At 38.6% G+C, this 15919-nt stretch overlaps 1 protein-coding gene across 2 annotated transcripts in view; it reads left to right on the top strand.

Moving 5' to 3' along the window:
* LOC122557930 (mitochondrial glutamate carrier 1-like) overlaps positions 1–15919 on the top strand; it is a 141416-nt gene that overhangs the window by 39530 nt on the left and 85967 nt on the right. For both annotated transcript variants that reach the window (XM_043706156.2, XM_087996716.1), the window contains exon 2: positions 13804–13919. The gene's annotated coding sequence lies outside the window, so the exon portion shown is untranslated. The remainder of the gene's footprint in view (positions 1–13803; positions 13920–15919) is intronic.

Genomic DNA, 15919 nt, shown 5'->3' with positions numbered 1-15919 from the left:
TCTACTCCCAATGAATACAGTGTGTTAAATTCAGAAGTCTTCAATTACTTTCTTGCCTTCAGCGGCTCCATAGTCCTGTTTATCACTCTTGCTGTTAATATACTTAATAAAGAATTGAAGTTAGTTTTGAATTACCTACTAAGTTTTTAGCAATTCCTTTTGTACCTCCTTATGTACTTTGAAGCTCAGTTTTTATTATTGTTCTGATCAGCAGTTCCACTTTTCCTTTATTTGTACAATATGTTTGATACTTATGCTGTTGTGCAACTATAATCCATAGATAAGTCAAGCATTTGTCTTTTAGGGTGATATAATGATTATGCATTGCATCAAACATTTATTTACGTTTTTCCTTACTCTGTGTACATCTGTCCATTAATATTATGAGCTGAAAAATGTGTTGCTGGAAAAGCACAGCAGGTCAGGCAGCATCCAAGGAGCAGGAGAATCGACGTTTCAGGCATAAGCCCTTCTTCAGGATTCCTGAAGAAGGGCTTATGCCCGAAACATCGATTCTCCTGCTCATTGGATGCTGCCTGACCTGCTGCGCTTTTCCAGCAACACATTTTTCAGCTCTGATCTCCAGCATATGCAGTCCTCACTTTCTCCATTAATATTATGCCCAATTTACTATTGTGAATATATTTATCATCCTTTGGAAATTTGCTTTACTTAGTTTGCAAACTTCAGTTTGTGACTTTTCTTTATCCTTCTCAAACCTAGTGTCAAGTATAATCATACTGTGATCACTATTTGTAAGTCGATCCCTTGCTGTAGTCTATTACTCAGGTCTGAGCTCATATTTCCTTGTCCTTTTGCTATATCTATTAATAATAATACACACAAAAGGAAATATGATTGTCTTCTGCTTTTGAGCTATTCTGCTTCTCCCAATTGTGAAACTGAGGAAATAAAAATTGTAATCACTTTTTGCTTCTGCTACATGCTTCCTTGATATCCATGTTTGTACAACTCCCCTTTCCCCACCCATCCACTAAATCAATGCAATCAAACAGACTCCCACAAAGTATTATATCCTTGAGTGCTCCTTTGTCTTATCAGCAGAGTTCTCACTCCCTAATTGCTTGCTGAAATCTTTTTCTGCAGTATTTGTAACTGCCATCAAAACTCCTTCTCAATTTTCTTGTGGTTTGTAAAGATTTTCTACCATGGAGTTATTAGCCCGAAGTTGTACTCGCCTGAGAACTCAGTCTGACGTAGCCAGTACATAATTTGCTTAGATTTTAACTTGTGCCTTTAGCTTGAGTCGTTTTCTTTGTACTATATGCGTTCATGTGCCAAACACTTTTCCTTGGGTATCCGTCACCATCTTGCCTTTGCTTTCTCTTTTGACTTTTTTTTGCTGGTGCTCTGTACAACAGTGTTTAGGCAATTTACTTTTATATTTGCAATTTTATTACTGTCGGTATAAACCTTTCCATTGCTGGCAATTTCAAATTATCTTTATCACTTTTGTACTCTATCCTTCGCCCTTGTCCTTTATTATCTTTAAATTATTATTTCCGTTATTCTGCCCCCATTTCTAATTTAAAGCTTAATTACTACTGTAAGGCACTTAGAGATAGTTAAAAATGTTAATGGTACTATATAAATGTAAACTGTTTTCAGAAAACAAGGGCTCTGCAATCAATGAAGTCCAAACAAGGTTTGGAGTGAATTCAAGAACTTCACTGTTTGCTGTGTTATGTGCTGGGCATGCACTTTCCCCAGAGTCATTAGGATGACAAAGAAAGAGATCCTAAGACGTGATTGAGTCTGGTGACTTTTATCAAGTAACTTGTGCTCTTTCATGAATTGAGTTTTTGTTTTGCAATTAGATGAAATATCAAAGTGCAGTACTATAATGTTAGTGAAATTTTTGAGTTGATTTTGCCCAGTAATTTGGGAAACAAAGTGATGGAGATGGACACTTGGGCTGGTCCTCTGTTCTTTTTTTATCTGCATGTCATCAGATCTTCAGGCGTCTTCCTTCTGAAGGACTAACAAATAGATTATAGATATGACCTCTCTGAGGACATCTGCAAATAGCAATTTTTCATTGAAGTCAAATTGTATGCAGTTTTATGTTTTGAGCCATGTCCTTCACTTAAAAATATTCAAACTGAGCAAAATGTCATTGCAACCAACAGAGACCAGGCGTTCACGTTCCTCATTTTGGGTTGAGGAGGTAAAAAAAAAGTTTTCTAAATTGTGCATCTCCAACCTTTGAAGCCAAGATGAGACGAGCCACCTTGTGCTACTATTTCCTGCTTGCTGGTTTGCATGGTTGGCATCTTCAAAAGATACTGTTCTTCCTTCTGTTATCTCAATGGTAAATGAATTCTGATCATTGAGATCTATTAATCAGCACTAGTCAGTAAACTTATCAATGTAGCCACTTATAGAGCTACGTCTCTTGGTTTTTAGTTTAATTTAGTGTTTTAGTTCCAAATCTGAGTGTAAGTGAAAACCATGAAATGGTTTTTAATGTATTAGCAAACCAGTAGAGAGAAGAGGGAAACTTAGAATGTTACCTTTGGTTAATTTCTTTTAGTGGACTTTATGGTCACTAGCTAGAAATTATACAATATTACTGGAGGGAGGCGTAATGCATTCCAATTATGTACTGCCTAATGGCTTAGTAGAGGTGCTAAATAGGTTAATGCACATGGAATAATGAATCTGCCAAAATGATGGGCAGACAAAAGCATTAAATATTCAAAACTCAATATGCTAATGGTCACTCCTTGGCGCAATACTCATTCAATTCTTATCATATTTGTGCTGAAAGCCCTCTAAAGGTAAGTTGTAAATATTAATAATCTTGTATCTACTTTCAACATTTAATTGTTACTTAATGTTTTGTGCAACTCAAGAAAAGTTCGGTATATTGGGTAGTTTATAGATACTGCTGTGAGAACTAGCTTTGTGGTAGGGCAATCTGAAGCAGCAGGCTGAGGTGTCTTGGGTTAGCTTAACTGATGTGACTGCACTGTATTCCTCTTGATATCTTCCAATGAGTCTTGCCTCATGACAACAGCATTTATTGCACTGCTTTTTCTTCATATCCTTCATTCAAAGTTTCATTAACAGAATCATACTTCATAGCGTCCATGTTTTTCTTTAATGAATGGTAGTAAGAGAGTCTTGAAGATTTTCTTTCTTCCTCACTACATTCATGTGCATTAAGTGCTCTTATTAAACAGGAACAGGAAGCAAGTACGTCCAGGTAGTTCTCCAATAATGCTCATTTATTAAACACAAATCGTCTGTAACATGATTTGAGACTTGTCGACCTGTTTTTAATAAAACAAACTCCCTTTCATTGGTATGTGAATCTCATACTTGGCACTAGGTGTCACGGTGTGTGGAGGACTGGACTCTGCATTGGCATCACATCATCAGTTGGCTCATGCACTTTGTCATGAAGAGCTTCATGAAAGGTATTGTAAAATGTTTGTGCTAGTGAACTTGGAAAAGCATCATGAAAATGTCTCAATAGCCTGAGGACAAGCTGGGAGCAATCTGTTAACTTTAAAGTTGAGATAAGAGTGAAATTTCACTGGAATTGACTAACTGTAAAAGTACAGTATTGAGTAGTTTGAAACATGGCTTTTATATTTGTATTAAGAGCTTTATCTCTCCTTTTTGTTTTAAAGCTGTTTAGATGTTAAAGAATATCTGCAGACTCACGTGAGCCTGTTTTAGTGACTCATCACTATGGTAACCAACTGCAGTAAAAAGTATCAGTACAGGGGCATGGACATGGTCAGTCAGGAACCTCTGCACACAGTGGGTGAGGGAGAGAAAGATGGGTGGCATACTGTTACTTTTGGTGCATGTATGGAGATGTCCTGAGGGGGTGAGTAGGCTGTGCAGAAGAGATTCAGGATTAGTCAGGATCAGATATTAGCAAAGATGAGAGTGAGTGGGGAAGATGTAGCGGGAAATGATGGGTACAATGGCGGAGATAAGAGTGAGTGTGAGATGTCAATGAGAAGATGGTAGCACTTTCACTGGCAGAGTGGAGAAGGTCATTGATCTTCTTCCTACATTCTGTGCATTCCATCGAATGGTTAAGATTGCATTGGCCCGGATGGTAATTCACGTCCAGGTTGGCATCCTCTAGCCTGGGAGAAAAGGACATCCTGCCTTTGCATCACCCATCCCTATCAGCAGCATCTCCATGTCCCTGCCCAGTTTTCCATTGCCTGCCACGTCCAGGGCCAATGTCAGGAACCATGCAGGGCAGCTCCAGACTGACAGCTCTTGTCTCAGTGAAGTCTCTTTTTAAAGATGGTGCTGCACCACGGATGTTGGTCAGTTCTGGGATATGCAGGAAGTGGTGAGTTGTTTTGGAAATGGCACAAGGTGTAATGTTGCTAGAATGCGAGAGAAGGGCACCAAAGGATGAGGTAGTAATAAATATAAGCAGGTTTTATTAAAAAAAGGTAGTAGACATCCCCAAGCAACACGATGTGACACCCTCTGAAAAAGTTGACAAAACTGGACACTTCACAAAAGAAATTAAGATTCAGTTTTTGACCAATCAATGCAGGTTTCATTCTGGGAACTGACTTGGGCCATGTTGCCATTGGATGAGACCAGAAGGTTGACTAGAGTGTGTTGCAGCCAGCAGGTATAGCTGCCAATCGAGAGTAATCAGTTGAAAATTCTGATGAATTGCACTATACAGTTCCTTACAACAGGTCAAAACTTAAACTGCTATCATTTGTGTTAGGCGAGCTACTATTTTTGTTTTGATTTTTACTGGTATTTTTGGTGGTTCACTCCAACCCTGTTTTTCCCATCGGCCCTATTATTTCTATTGCATGATTTTCTATAACACTGCATCGCACGGGAGCACAATTATGGCATTATAGGAGAGCTACCTCGAGCACCTTAGAATTTGTTTTCACAAAACCAGTTTAAATTACTTTTTCTCCTATTATCATTCCTGCTTCGGAAGCAGCCCCCCAAAGATTAATCATGTTAACAGCATCATTGTTCTCCTTTCTTCCCCATATTGTTTTACATACAGAGAACTGTGCTGATTATGATTTGTTAACCGTGACGATGTAATCCTAACTGATCCTTTGCTTGATGTCAACCACAAAATCACTGTTAGTTAATTTGTAATTTGTGTGCTTTTGTTTATTGGATAAACTTATTCTTGGTTGTTATGCATTTTTATTTGAATGCCTACCCATAACAATGTCTGCTGATTTGCTCTGCTCAGGGCTTCACTTGATGGGAGCTCATTTCGTGTGGTATATCTCAGCACCCTACTGGTCCAAATTTTTTTCCCTTCATCACAATTTGGATCTTTTCTAGTTGGGGGTGGGGAGAGGAGGAGGGGAACAAGGTCATCTAGTCAAGTAATCCATAATCAACAAGACTTTAAGATTAAGAAACAATTTGTTGTCCACAGCTCAAAATCTAAACGTAAAAGGTGTTTTCTTTGGATTATAGCAAATGATGAACTATCCAAGAATTTTAAGAGTTCCACTATCCCTCAGTTCTTCCCTCAGTGTAACTATACAGAGCTAGCAATAACTATTGAACCACCTATGGGTTAATACTGACTAAATATGATGTCACATAGGTAATTTTTTTTTCACCAAACTATTCAGTAGTATAAAGGGTTATATTCCTTATCTTCAGATTGGTATTGCAGTGCAGATTCATGAACAGAGGAATCTATTTCTGTCAGCCATAAACAGCTGAAAGCAATGTGCTTTGACAAGCTCAGTTTGGCTTAATTGCTGTGAAAATTACTTAAAATCTCATAGAATGGGTGGTCCCACCCTGAGAAGCAGAAATGTTGACTGATGCAGAAAGTAGAAATGACAAGCTAACAGAGTTGATCAAACCTCATTTGTGGTTGGGACTGAAATACCTTGTCAGGGAAGAGCAGGGGGAAGCTGTGCTCTGTTTCTGCGAATGACGTGTCTGCGTTGGGAATTCTTGATTACTCCTCTTGGAGGACTTGATTACTCCTCTTCAGGAAAACCGAACAGGGAGAGGTGCTTCCAATGGCTCTGACATCTAAGTTATTACTTAGATTAATTCTGCCAGGCCATTAAATTCGGGCAGAAGGAGACCACTGCCTGGTCTTAGCACAAGAAGAGACGTTCTCTGGCTGGGGAGGATGAGGAAGGCCAAAGCAAGGGATTCATAGGGACATTGCTGCATTTGGCCAAATGGCAACTCTTATTTGTGTGGAGGAAAGAAAAAAAAGCCCTCAATCTTATCTACTTTTCCTGACAGCGTTTTGCGTGCTGCAAAGTCACGACCGCTCCTCTGCTTCGGCCTCATGAAAGTGGATGATTAGGCTCTGATGATTTTCTTTTCAATTAGAGGCTTTTGTTGGCTTGGAGCTGGTGTCCTCACCCATTGGTAATGTAAACTTCCATTAATCTGATTGGTGTAAAAAGAAAAATAGGTAAGTACCCACCCAGTTTTAATTGCCCAGTACCTGATCTGGGAAGTTAAAAATAAATCTTAAATTTAGGAGTAATATGTTTCAATTATTAAAGCTTTCTCTTGGTCTTGGTACATCCTTGCAATGAACTTGAAATGTTGAGCTCTTAAATGTATATATCCTGAGATCAAATTTACCTTTTCATTGTGGAATATGATGAGAAGTAATATTCTGTAACACAGATCTGAATTCTATCTCTTTGTTCACTGCCACCTATCCAATTTAATTACTAATGTATTTACTGCTAGTGTGAATATTTTACAAAAGTCTTCACATGGTCTTTAATGACAAACATTCTGTACTCCCCGTGCTAAGATCTGCAGTTGGGCAGAGTGCCTTTAATCATGAAGAGTTAATGTCCGTGCTAGATATGGGAGCTGTGATGATATAATGTGAGATAAAGTTGAGATAAGCAACAGCAGGGATTTTATTTGGGTGTGTAAATTGATCAAATATTGAAAGTATTGTGTCTGAAGGCAGTAGTTGCAAAGGTAAATATTTGAGTGCAGTTTTTAGCAAGTGATTTTAAAATCACGGTGAGACAGAGTCATAGAGATGTACAGCATGGAAACAGACCCTGCGGTCCAACCTGTCCATGCCGACCAGATATCCCAACCCAATCTCGTCCCACCTGCCAGTGCCTGGCCCATATCCCTCCAAACCCTTCCTATTCATATACCCATCCAAATGCCTGAAAACGTTGCCCCTTAGGTCTCTTTTATATCTTTCCCCTCTCACCCTACACCTATGCCCTCTAGTTCTGGACTCCCTGACCCCAGGGAAAAGACGTTGTCTATTTATCCTATCCATGCCCCTCATAATTTTGTAAACCTCTATAAGGTCACCCCTCAGCCTCCAACGCTCCAGGGAAAACAGCCCTAGCCTGTTCAGCGTCTCTCTATAGCTCAGATCCTCCAACCCTGGCAACATCCTTGTAAATCTTTTCTGAACCCTTTCAAGTTTCACAACATCTTTCCGATAGGAAGGAGACCAGAATTGCACGCAATATTCTAACAGTGGTCTAACCAATGTCCTGTACAGCCGCAACATGACCTCCCAACTCCTGTACTCAATACTCTGACCAATAAAGGAAAGCATACCAAACGCCCTTCTTAAACAGTGGCACCACGTTTGCCAACCTCCAGTCTTCCGGCACCTCACCTGTGACTATCGATGATACAAATATCTCAGCAAGAGGCCCAGCAATCACTTCTCTAGCTTCCCACAGAGTTCTCGGGTAGACCTGATCAGGTCCTGGGGATTTATTCACCTTTAACCGTTTCAAGACATCCAGCACTTCCTCCTCTGTAATCTGGGCATTTTGCAAGATGTCACCAATTTCCCTACAGTCTATATGGCATTGATTGTTTGGATATCCTACATATAAACGGAATGAAGCATTCAAAGGAGTAAACCAAAGAGACAACGGGGCTAACTCCAAACTCCTACCACAATTTGAAGAAAATCGGTATGTGATGGAATACTGAGCCCAGGAAAGTTCAGCTTTGGTTCTTGCTTTGTGCTGTTTGTTAGGCTGAGCTGAAATTAGGGTGTTTTGTTTAACCTGAGCAAGGGCTGCCACTGCTGATTGCAAGCCAGTCATTCCTGAGGGCAGATAACTGGCTGACAGTGCCTAACGCAATGTAAAGTCAACTGGATACGATAACTGAAAGTTGTTGATTCCTGTGCATTGAAGTTGAGGGTCACTATTGGTCTTTGGGAGAGAAAGAGAAAAAGTAAATAAATTTGAAAAATAAAGGTAGAAAGAAAAAAGTGGACACTGACAAATAAAAAGTAGAAATGTATTTTATGAATAATAGAAAATATAGTGGGCATTATTGAAGGAAAATTACCAGAAGACTGTAAGGGAAGACTTGTACAAGTGACATATTCTGCACTGATTCATGTGCTGTGGAAAAAGAGATACATTGGGACTCTAACTTTGGAATTGAATTGCTCAGCTGTTAATAGTTATGATCCCATTATTTGTTGTTACCATAGCGGACTCTTGTGGTTCAGCGACAGTGTCTCCGTCTCTGAACCAGGAGAACTGGGGTTCAAGGCCCTCCGACTCCAGAGGTGCTGTCTGACGGCCTTTGGTGAATTTCTGCAGTGCATCTTGTAGATAGTGCACACACCTGCTACTGCATGTCGCTGGTGCTTGTGGATGTAGTGCCAATCAAGCAGGCTACTTTTGACCTGAATGGTGTCAAGCCTCTTGATTGTTGTTGGAGCTGCACTCATCCAGACAAGTGGGGAGTATTCCTTAACACTCCTGACTTGTGCCTTGTATATGGTGGACAGACTTGGAGGAGTCAGGCAGTAAGTTAATTGCCACAGTCTTCCTAGCTTCTGACCTGCTCTTCATAGCCATTTTGTTTGTATGGTGGAAGATGGGAATGTTGCTTGCAAATCCACCATCTATGAACAAAGAAGCATTTGCAATTGAATGATATCTGAGCGTTTATCCAAAATGTTTTACAGCCAATTAAATACATTTTATGGTCTTGTAATATCAGAAACATGGCAACCAATTGGTGCTTAGCAACATGTCACAAACAACTATGAGAATGATTAATCCATATACATTACTTTGAGAGTAAGTTAATTGAGGCATGAAGGAAATGAAGCATTACTTGCTTTGTATTATAAAATCATACATGTTATTCTTTTGTCCAGAAGTGTGGGCGATCCGTCAGCCAATTTCTACATCAGTAGTATTTTTAAAGATTTAAAGGGAAATATTACAAACCTAACAGAAGTGCTAGTGAGGTGGACTCTTAATGACAGTCTTATATCACCCATAGAATCTTATTAACTTGAACTGACATACTCTGTTAGCTTGTCATAGTAAGTGTCAGGCAGTATTCATGCTGCTGTTCAGTTTTGTCCATACTATGTATGTATGCAAACATATTTTCAAGACACTACCTATTTGTATGTCAACCAGTTGACTGACTCAACTGTCACTTCCTATGTTTTTAGACATTATGTATTACCTTGGGTCAGGTGGTCCCCCTGCTGTGCTCAAATCAGAAGTTTCCTCCTCTTATTGTTTGGTGATGTTAATCTGTGTTTTATGTTTTAGTAGTTACAGAAGCTTTCAGGCAACCATTTATGGAAATCTTAGCACTTTGTCCTGGGAACTATATTTTATTGCCCAACAAAGGTCCTAAATAAATTTTCAGTCAACTCATTGAGCAAAAAGCCCATATCAGTAAAGTCCTTACGTGAACACATTAGACTTGTCATACTGTTTTTAACTGATCCAATATGCAATCAGAATAATTACTAAAAAGCAATTTTGTTGTACACTTTCTTTTCCTAGTCTCCATTTTCCTTGACTACTTTTAAAATACTGTGTTGCTTACAAGTGTGAATGAGTGAGCATCTGTGCATAGATTTGATGTTCAAGTGCTTAACACTTAATCCCTTGTGAGCCCATTTCCTTTTCCTGTCTCAATCAGTAGGAATTAATAATGGGGCCTAAAGACAGGCTGCTAGACATCCACTAATAGATCTGTCTTTTGTTTCTCACAACAGTTATTTCCCTGCGTGAAAAGTGTTTTTCCTATTCTTTTTTAGTGTTGCATTTTGGCATTTGCATTGCTAGGTAAATTATAGCAAAAAGGAAGCTGCTTTGCCATATTTGTTTTTGATATAGGGTGACCGGATGCCATGATATTGCTGCGACTGTGCTGGTTTTTCATTAAGTTTAACTCTTTACAAAAATTAGTTCAAATGTTTTGGTTTTCTCCTTTATTTATTTCATCAAACATATAAACAGTGTCTTGGAGAAAATTTGAACTGAATGTCATTATTCTTTGCCTAAACACCTATCACATTGCATTTCATGCAATGGATCTTTAACCCTACATCATCACCCTGTCCCCTTGGTATCTCTGAGAAAGTTGTCATACCTTTTTTGCTGCTGATCATTTTATTTGCTGTTGATGCTTATTGAAGATATTTTCAAATAACCCTCTTCAGAAATGTATTTGCACAGCTCAGCAACTCAAGATCTCTAATGCTACCTTGTAAATGTTCAACAGAATAGGGTTGTGAGTTTGGTTGGACATCTTCTTGGAGCAGACTTCCCACTTTCAAGTACCCCTTCCTCCAAACACTGCCGTTGGTCAACTAACATGTTGATTACCATGAAGCTCTGCCTTCTCATAGCTTTTTAATGTGCTCTGCTTTTGACTTTGGAAAATCTGGTCATCTATTTTTATATCAGAGTAGTTTTTAATTTCTCACTGGGAGCTCCATTCTTCGAGTCAGTAATATTTGTTTCCTGCATTTTAAGCGGAAATTGCAATATTGTTAAATGATAATAAATACAATATCATGATTGACTTGAAAGAGAACATTATTCCTCACCAATCCACACTCTCTCTGCTACATTGTGCATAGTGAGTCTTTAGAAAAGGATAACAAGTTTATGACAGTAGTGCTTGATACATTGCAGTAAAGTTGATGTATTTGCATCTTGCTGCAATTACCATGATTATAATGTCATCTTGTTGTCACTTCAGTTTTGCATTCCTTTGTGCAATCATTTCTGGAGATGTGGAATTAGCCACTCCAGTGGCTTATGTAATTAATGGATTTCCAGAGAGTGATCAATTGATTTAGAATATTCAGAAGCCTTTGCTCTTGGGGAGGAAATATGTTATGAATTTGGCTTCATTGCAAATATTTTGCATTCCTGATAGTGAAGCAATTTTTGCCAGCAGAAGGAATTTCCTGTGGTCCGAATCCTGCACTGTGATATATTTACTGTGAGTAGGATAACATTTTCCAAACAAGAAAATAACTCACAGCCACTCTATCTTGGATATTTTCTCCAGTCCTAAAATCCTCTAAGATATCTTTCAATTCTGGCCTTTTGGAGAGGATATCCCTGGTTTTAAACTGAAGGTGTTTCACTAAGTTGTCAAGGCACTAAACTCTGAAATATCCTTCTTAAGTACAAGTATTTGGTCCTTTTGTTGTCCAGTGTCAAATATTACTTGATCAGGCTGCTATAAAAGAGCTTGGAGCATTTTACTTTGTTAAATGTGCAGTATTAATCTATGTTTGTCTATAAGGGCCAGGATATTCTGTGGTAATATCAATAATGTTCTGTGGCTTTTTCAAAACCAATTTATTACTGTACTATCAAATTGCTGGGACAGGTTACAACCAATGTTCTGACAAAAACAGTAGCCTCAGGCGACTGTATGGAGTTTGCACATTCTCCCCGTGTCTGGGTGGGTTTTCTCCGGTTTCCTCCCACACTCCAAAAATATGCAGGTTAGGCGAATTGGCCATGCTAAATTGCCCGTAGTGTTAGGTGCAGGGGTAAATGTAGGGGTATGGGTGGGTTGCGCTTCGGCGGGTCGGTGTGGACTTGTTGGGCCGAAGGGCCTGTTTCCACACTGTAATGTAATGTAATGTAGATAAACAATCTGAGTCAGTCAGAAAACAATACAAGAAATAAAACAACCACAATGGTATTGTATGAGTTAATATTCATTGTTTTAATATATTTCTTGCAGTTCAATAATTTGAAAGGCATATGTAAAACTGAGGGGAGAGTGATCATTTGTTGTGGCTTTTTAAAAATTAGCAACTTTTACTTTAAAGCTCTCAACTGTTTTTATTAGAATTTTATTTTCATAAATTGTGACAGCAGATACTTTTCTTAAATTGCTAAAATTATCTCCACTCTTGTCTATTCTGTGATAACTGGCAGGTTAATGCCGTAAGTTCATGTGTATATAAAATCATGACCTATTGTTTTTGAGTGTTTCATGTCTCCTCTTTGTCCCCATAGTCCTCTCAGTCCTGTGGTTACGTCGTGCCACCTGCCCAGACTGTATACTAACTGTACCAGGAGGATTACAGAATTGGCACTCTCTTGTTAATATCTACTGTTTTAATAGGTCATTACAGTCACAAAATAAATGCTGGTTATTGTAGAAAAGCTATGAAACAGAACCACTTATTTAGCATTGTTTTAAGCAGAATCTAACTCGAGTATGTCAGTTCAAAACTAAAAGAGGGAAAATGGCTTGTTCAAGGGGAATCAGAATTAAGGATTCATATCTCTTTCTCTTTCAGATGCAATTTGTGTACTACCAGTATTTTTGTTTTAGATTTTTACTTCTCCTTCATTGCTTGTGCCATGAAGACTTGTTCCATGCATTGAATAGTTCAAATTAATACCGTTTATCATCAGTGCTGAGCTCTGGATGGTGGCAACTGGGCTACACTGTCTGCTTCGCCCATTGAACTGAGAGTCACTTTTTATTGAGAAAAGTTAAGTAGTGAAGAATTTAAAACAACAACCTGCAATTATACAGGGACATTAAAGGAGTTAAGTGTTCTAGTTGGTTTGCAAGAGTTAGCAATCTAAATTTAAATCTGAAAAATAGAAAGTGATGTTAGGACAGCTTCATTTTAAGAAGCATCTTTGAGGACAGTGTGTGGTGGGGAGGTTTAGGAACATGTCTTTAAGCAAAGGCCTGATTTAGGATGAATCGATTCAGAAGTTGCAAGCATGGTTTACAAATCGAATTTATTCCAAAGTGTAATGTCTTTGAAAAGGGATAATTGTGCAAGTATAATACTTGCTTTAACAATGGCCCAGCTTTTCCTGAACTTCTCGACAGCAGAGATATTATGGAATAGGAGGAGATGCTGGTTGATCTCTTGAACAAGAATCAAAGTGTTGTACTAAGGTGAATCTCCTTGTGAAGTGTAATCACTATGCCTACATAATGTCAGTGAATAAATTCAAAAGTTCTTTCAGTGGCTGTAAAGTATTGTGAGACATCCTTGTGCATTTGAAAGATGGTGTATGAATGCAAATCTTTGTTTCTGGTCCCTAAGGAATTTCTAATCTTAGATGGCCTGTTTATTTAGGGAGGGCTATGTACAGTGGGGTAAATGTGCTGAGTCAAGCCAAGCTGCTCGCGACTAGTAAAAAGCAACTTGAATGGAGTCTACCTTGGGGATGCGCACATTTTTGAGCAGATGGTTACGCAGCAGAATTGGCAGAGACTTGGATGTGCGTCACTGAACTCTCACAGTGATCGTGTAATGCAAATGCTTAAAAATAGCTTTTTCACACAGTGTCCAGTGTAAGATGATCCTTTACTCTAAGCTGCGTTATGAGCCTATCATGTGCCCAATAAAGTGGGATTTGAGCAGTGAAATGCTGGAAATTACATCCTTATGTACGTTCGAAACTATGCGAATGCATTTGAAGAAACATCTTTAAGGATCTCACTCCAGTAACTAACCTCTTTTTATTATCTATTCTCTCCAACAAGAATTGCATCTTCATCACTGGAAGGAAAACCAAGATTCCAGGAAAGAAGATTTCAGCCTGCTAGTTCCATTATTCTGTGTCATTGCCTCTGGGACATTCTCAGTAAAGCTTTATAAGGTGATCATTGATCAACTACAATAACTAAAACTTGAAACTGTACTGTCACATGCATTATCTTAGAGCTGCATTCAAACTGTAGGCATCGTTGTTATTTTTAGAAACTTAAAAAAAAATCCTGTTTCTAATTGATATAATTAACTAAATGCTCATAAATGCAGTTCACAGATTCAAGAGTGAATGATGTGTAATTTCAAGTTAACCTCTTTGGTTGTTTAATTTGTCTTGTGCAGCATGCTAGGTGAAGATGAATGAGTCACTGCTATTGCTGGATGTTGTAAATCTCAATCCAGCAAACTTTACTACCCTGGAATACTGTATAGTTTTATTCTCAGGCAATTCATTGATCAGGACTGAGTGTACTTGAGTCATGTGTGAGTATTCCAGCAAAGGTTTTGTATTTATGTATGTCAAGGAAATTACTTAGTCTGAGACTTGTCTCAAGTTGCTTTTTTTTTTTGTGAATTCATGGAGATGCTGTTATAGTCATTCCTGTCTCACAGCACTCTCTCTCGAGATGAACAGTCAGCCTATATTTATACAATGAGACAAACAACTTTACAATAATTCAAGATAAAGATAAGCACAGTGCAGCTATCACATTTGTTCTTAGTTTCTCTGTCCTTGAGCAACAAACTAGCTCAAGATGCACTTCCACTAACGAGCTGAAGATACACTCCCTATATTTCATCAAACTATAATTACAGAACCTCCGTCTTTATATCTAGCAGTATTTTTCCATTACAGATGCAAGCCTGAGAACCAAGATGCCTTTTACCTTGGTCAGGTATCACATCATGCAGCAGTATACCAAGTTCTTACTATTTCCACAATGTAGGAATGTTTTTTCTGCTTAATATGCATAGAGTTGAATACATACACTGGTCTGAATCAAAATTCTTCCTAAAAACAAATTGTTGAGGATGAATTTGATGTGAAAGTTTAAACCTTTCTCATGCTAATTTGTTCATGTGTAACAGTATTGTCTTGTCAGTTACTGCTCACATCTCCCTCACATTTGTCATCGTCAACTCCTCCTTCTCAAATTATGTCTTAACCTCTCCTTTCTTCCAATTTATTGTGTTGTGTCCAGCCTCCCCTTCCTTTTTAAGCCTTTTCAAGCTGTCACCCCATAAATCTGTTTTAATTGCTCCAAGTTAATAATCACACAACACCAGGTTATAGTCCAACAGGTTTAATTGGAAGCACACTAGCTTTCGGAGCATCGCTCCTTCATCAGGTGATAGTAGAAGCAGGCTAACTCCGAAAGCTAGTTTGCTTCCAATTAAACCTGTTGGACTATAACCTGGTGTTGTGAGTTTTAACTTTGTACACCCCAGTCCAACACCAGCATCTTCAAATCTTAATTGCTCCAGGTATCAAAACAGCTTGTCATAAAAAATAGCCCGTGTGCTAATGGTCAACCATCCCTATTCACCCTGTCTGTAGCCTTTGGCAAGATTGACCACACTGTCCATCTTCAATGCAACTCCACTTCACCCAGCTGGGTAGGGCTTTTCTCACTTCCTTCATGCTTATCTAAGCAACCATAGCCAGTGATACCAACCACAGTGATGTCTTGTCTTATTCCTGCCTGGTTAGCTCTGGTGACCCAAAGAATCTTCCCTTGACCACCTCTTATTTCTCATCTGCTAGCGCCATCATCCATAAATATAGTACCAGTTTCCAAATCTACACTGTTGACACCCAGCTCCACCTAACCAATGCATCTCTTGAACCCTCCACTGTCTTTAATTTATTGCACTGCTTTACTGACATCCACAACAGAATGAACAGAAATTTCATCCAACTAAATGTTGAGAAGACTAAATCCATCAAAGCTGTAATATTCAACTGTGCCATTGTTAGACATCATGATTTCAATACAAGCCAAGTTTTACCTTTTCAGCGTTTTACCTTCTTTTACACAAAGATCTATGCCCATAGCATATCTCGCACCAAGACCTTTTCATCAGCATCCCAGTGCATGTTGGTTTCAG

The sequence above is a fragment of the Chiloscyllium plagiosum genome, unplaced genomic scaffold (assembly GCF_037043375.1).
Source record: "Chiloscyllium plagiosum isolate Xiang-an unplaced genomic scaffold, Cpla_swu_hap1 HiC_scaffold_18, whole genome shotgun sequence".
In the NCBI taxonomy this organism is placed as follows: Eukaryota; Metazoa; Chordata; class Chondrichthyes; order Orectolobiformes; family Hemiscylliidae; genus Chiloscyllium; species Chiloscyllium plagiosum.
The sequence above is the reverse complement of the archived record's forward strand: the minus strand, read 5'-3'. Positions and strand labels throughout refer to the sequence as shown.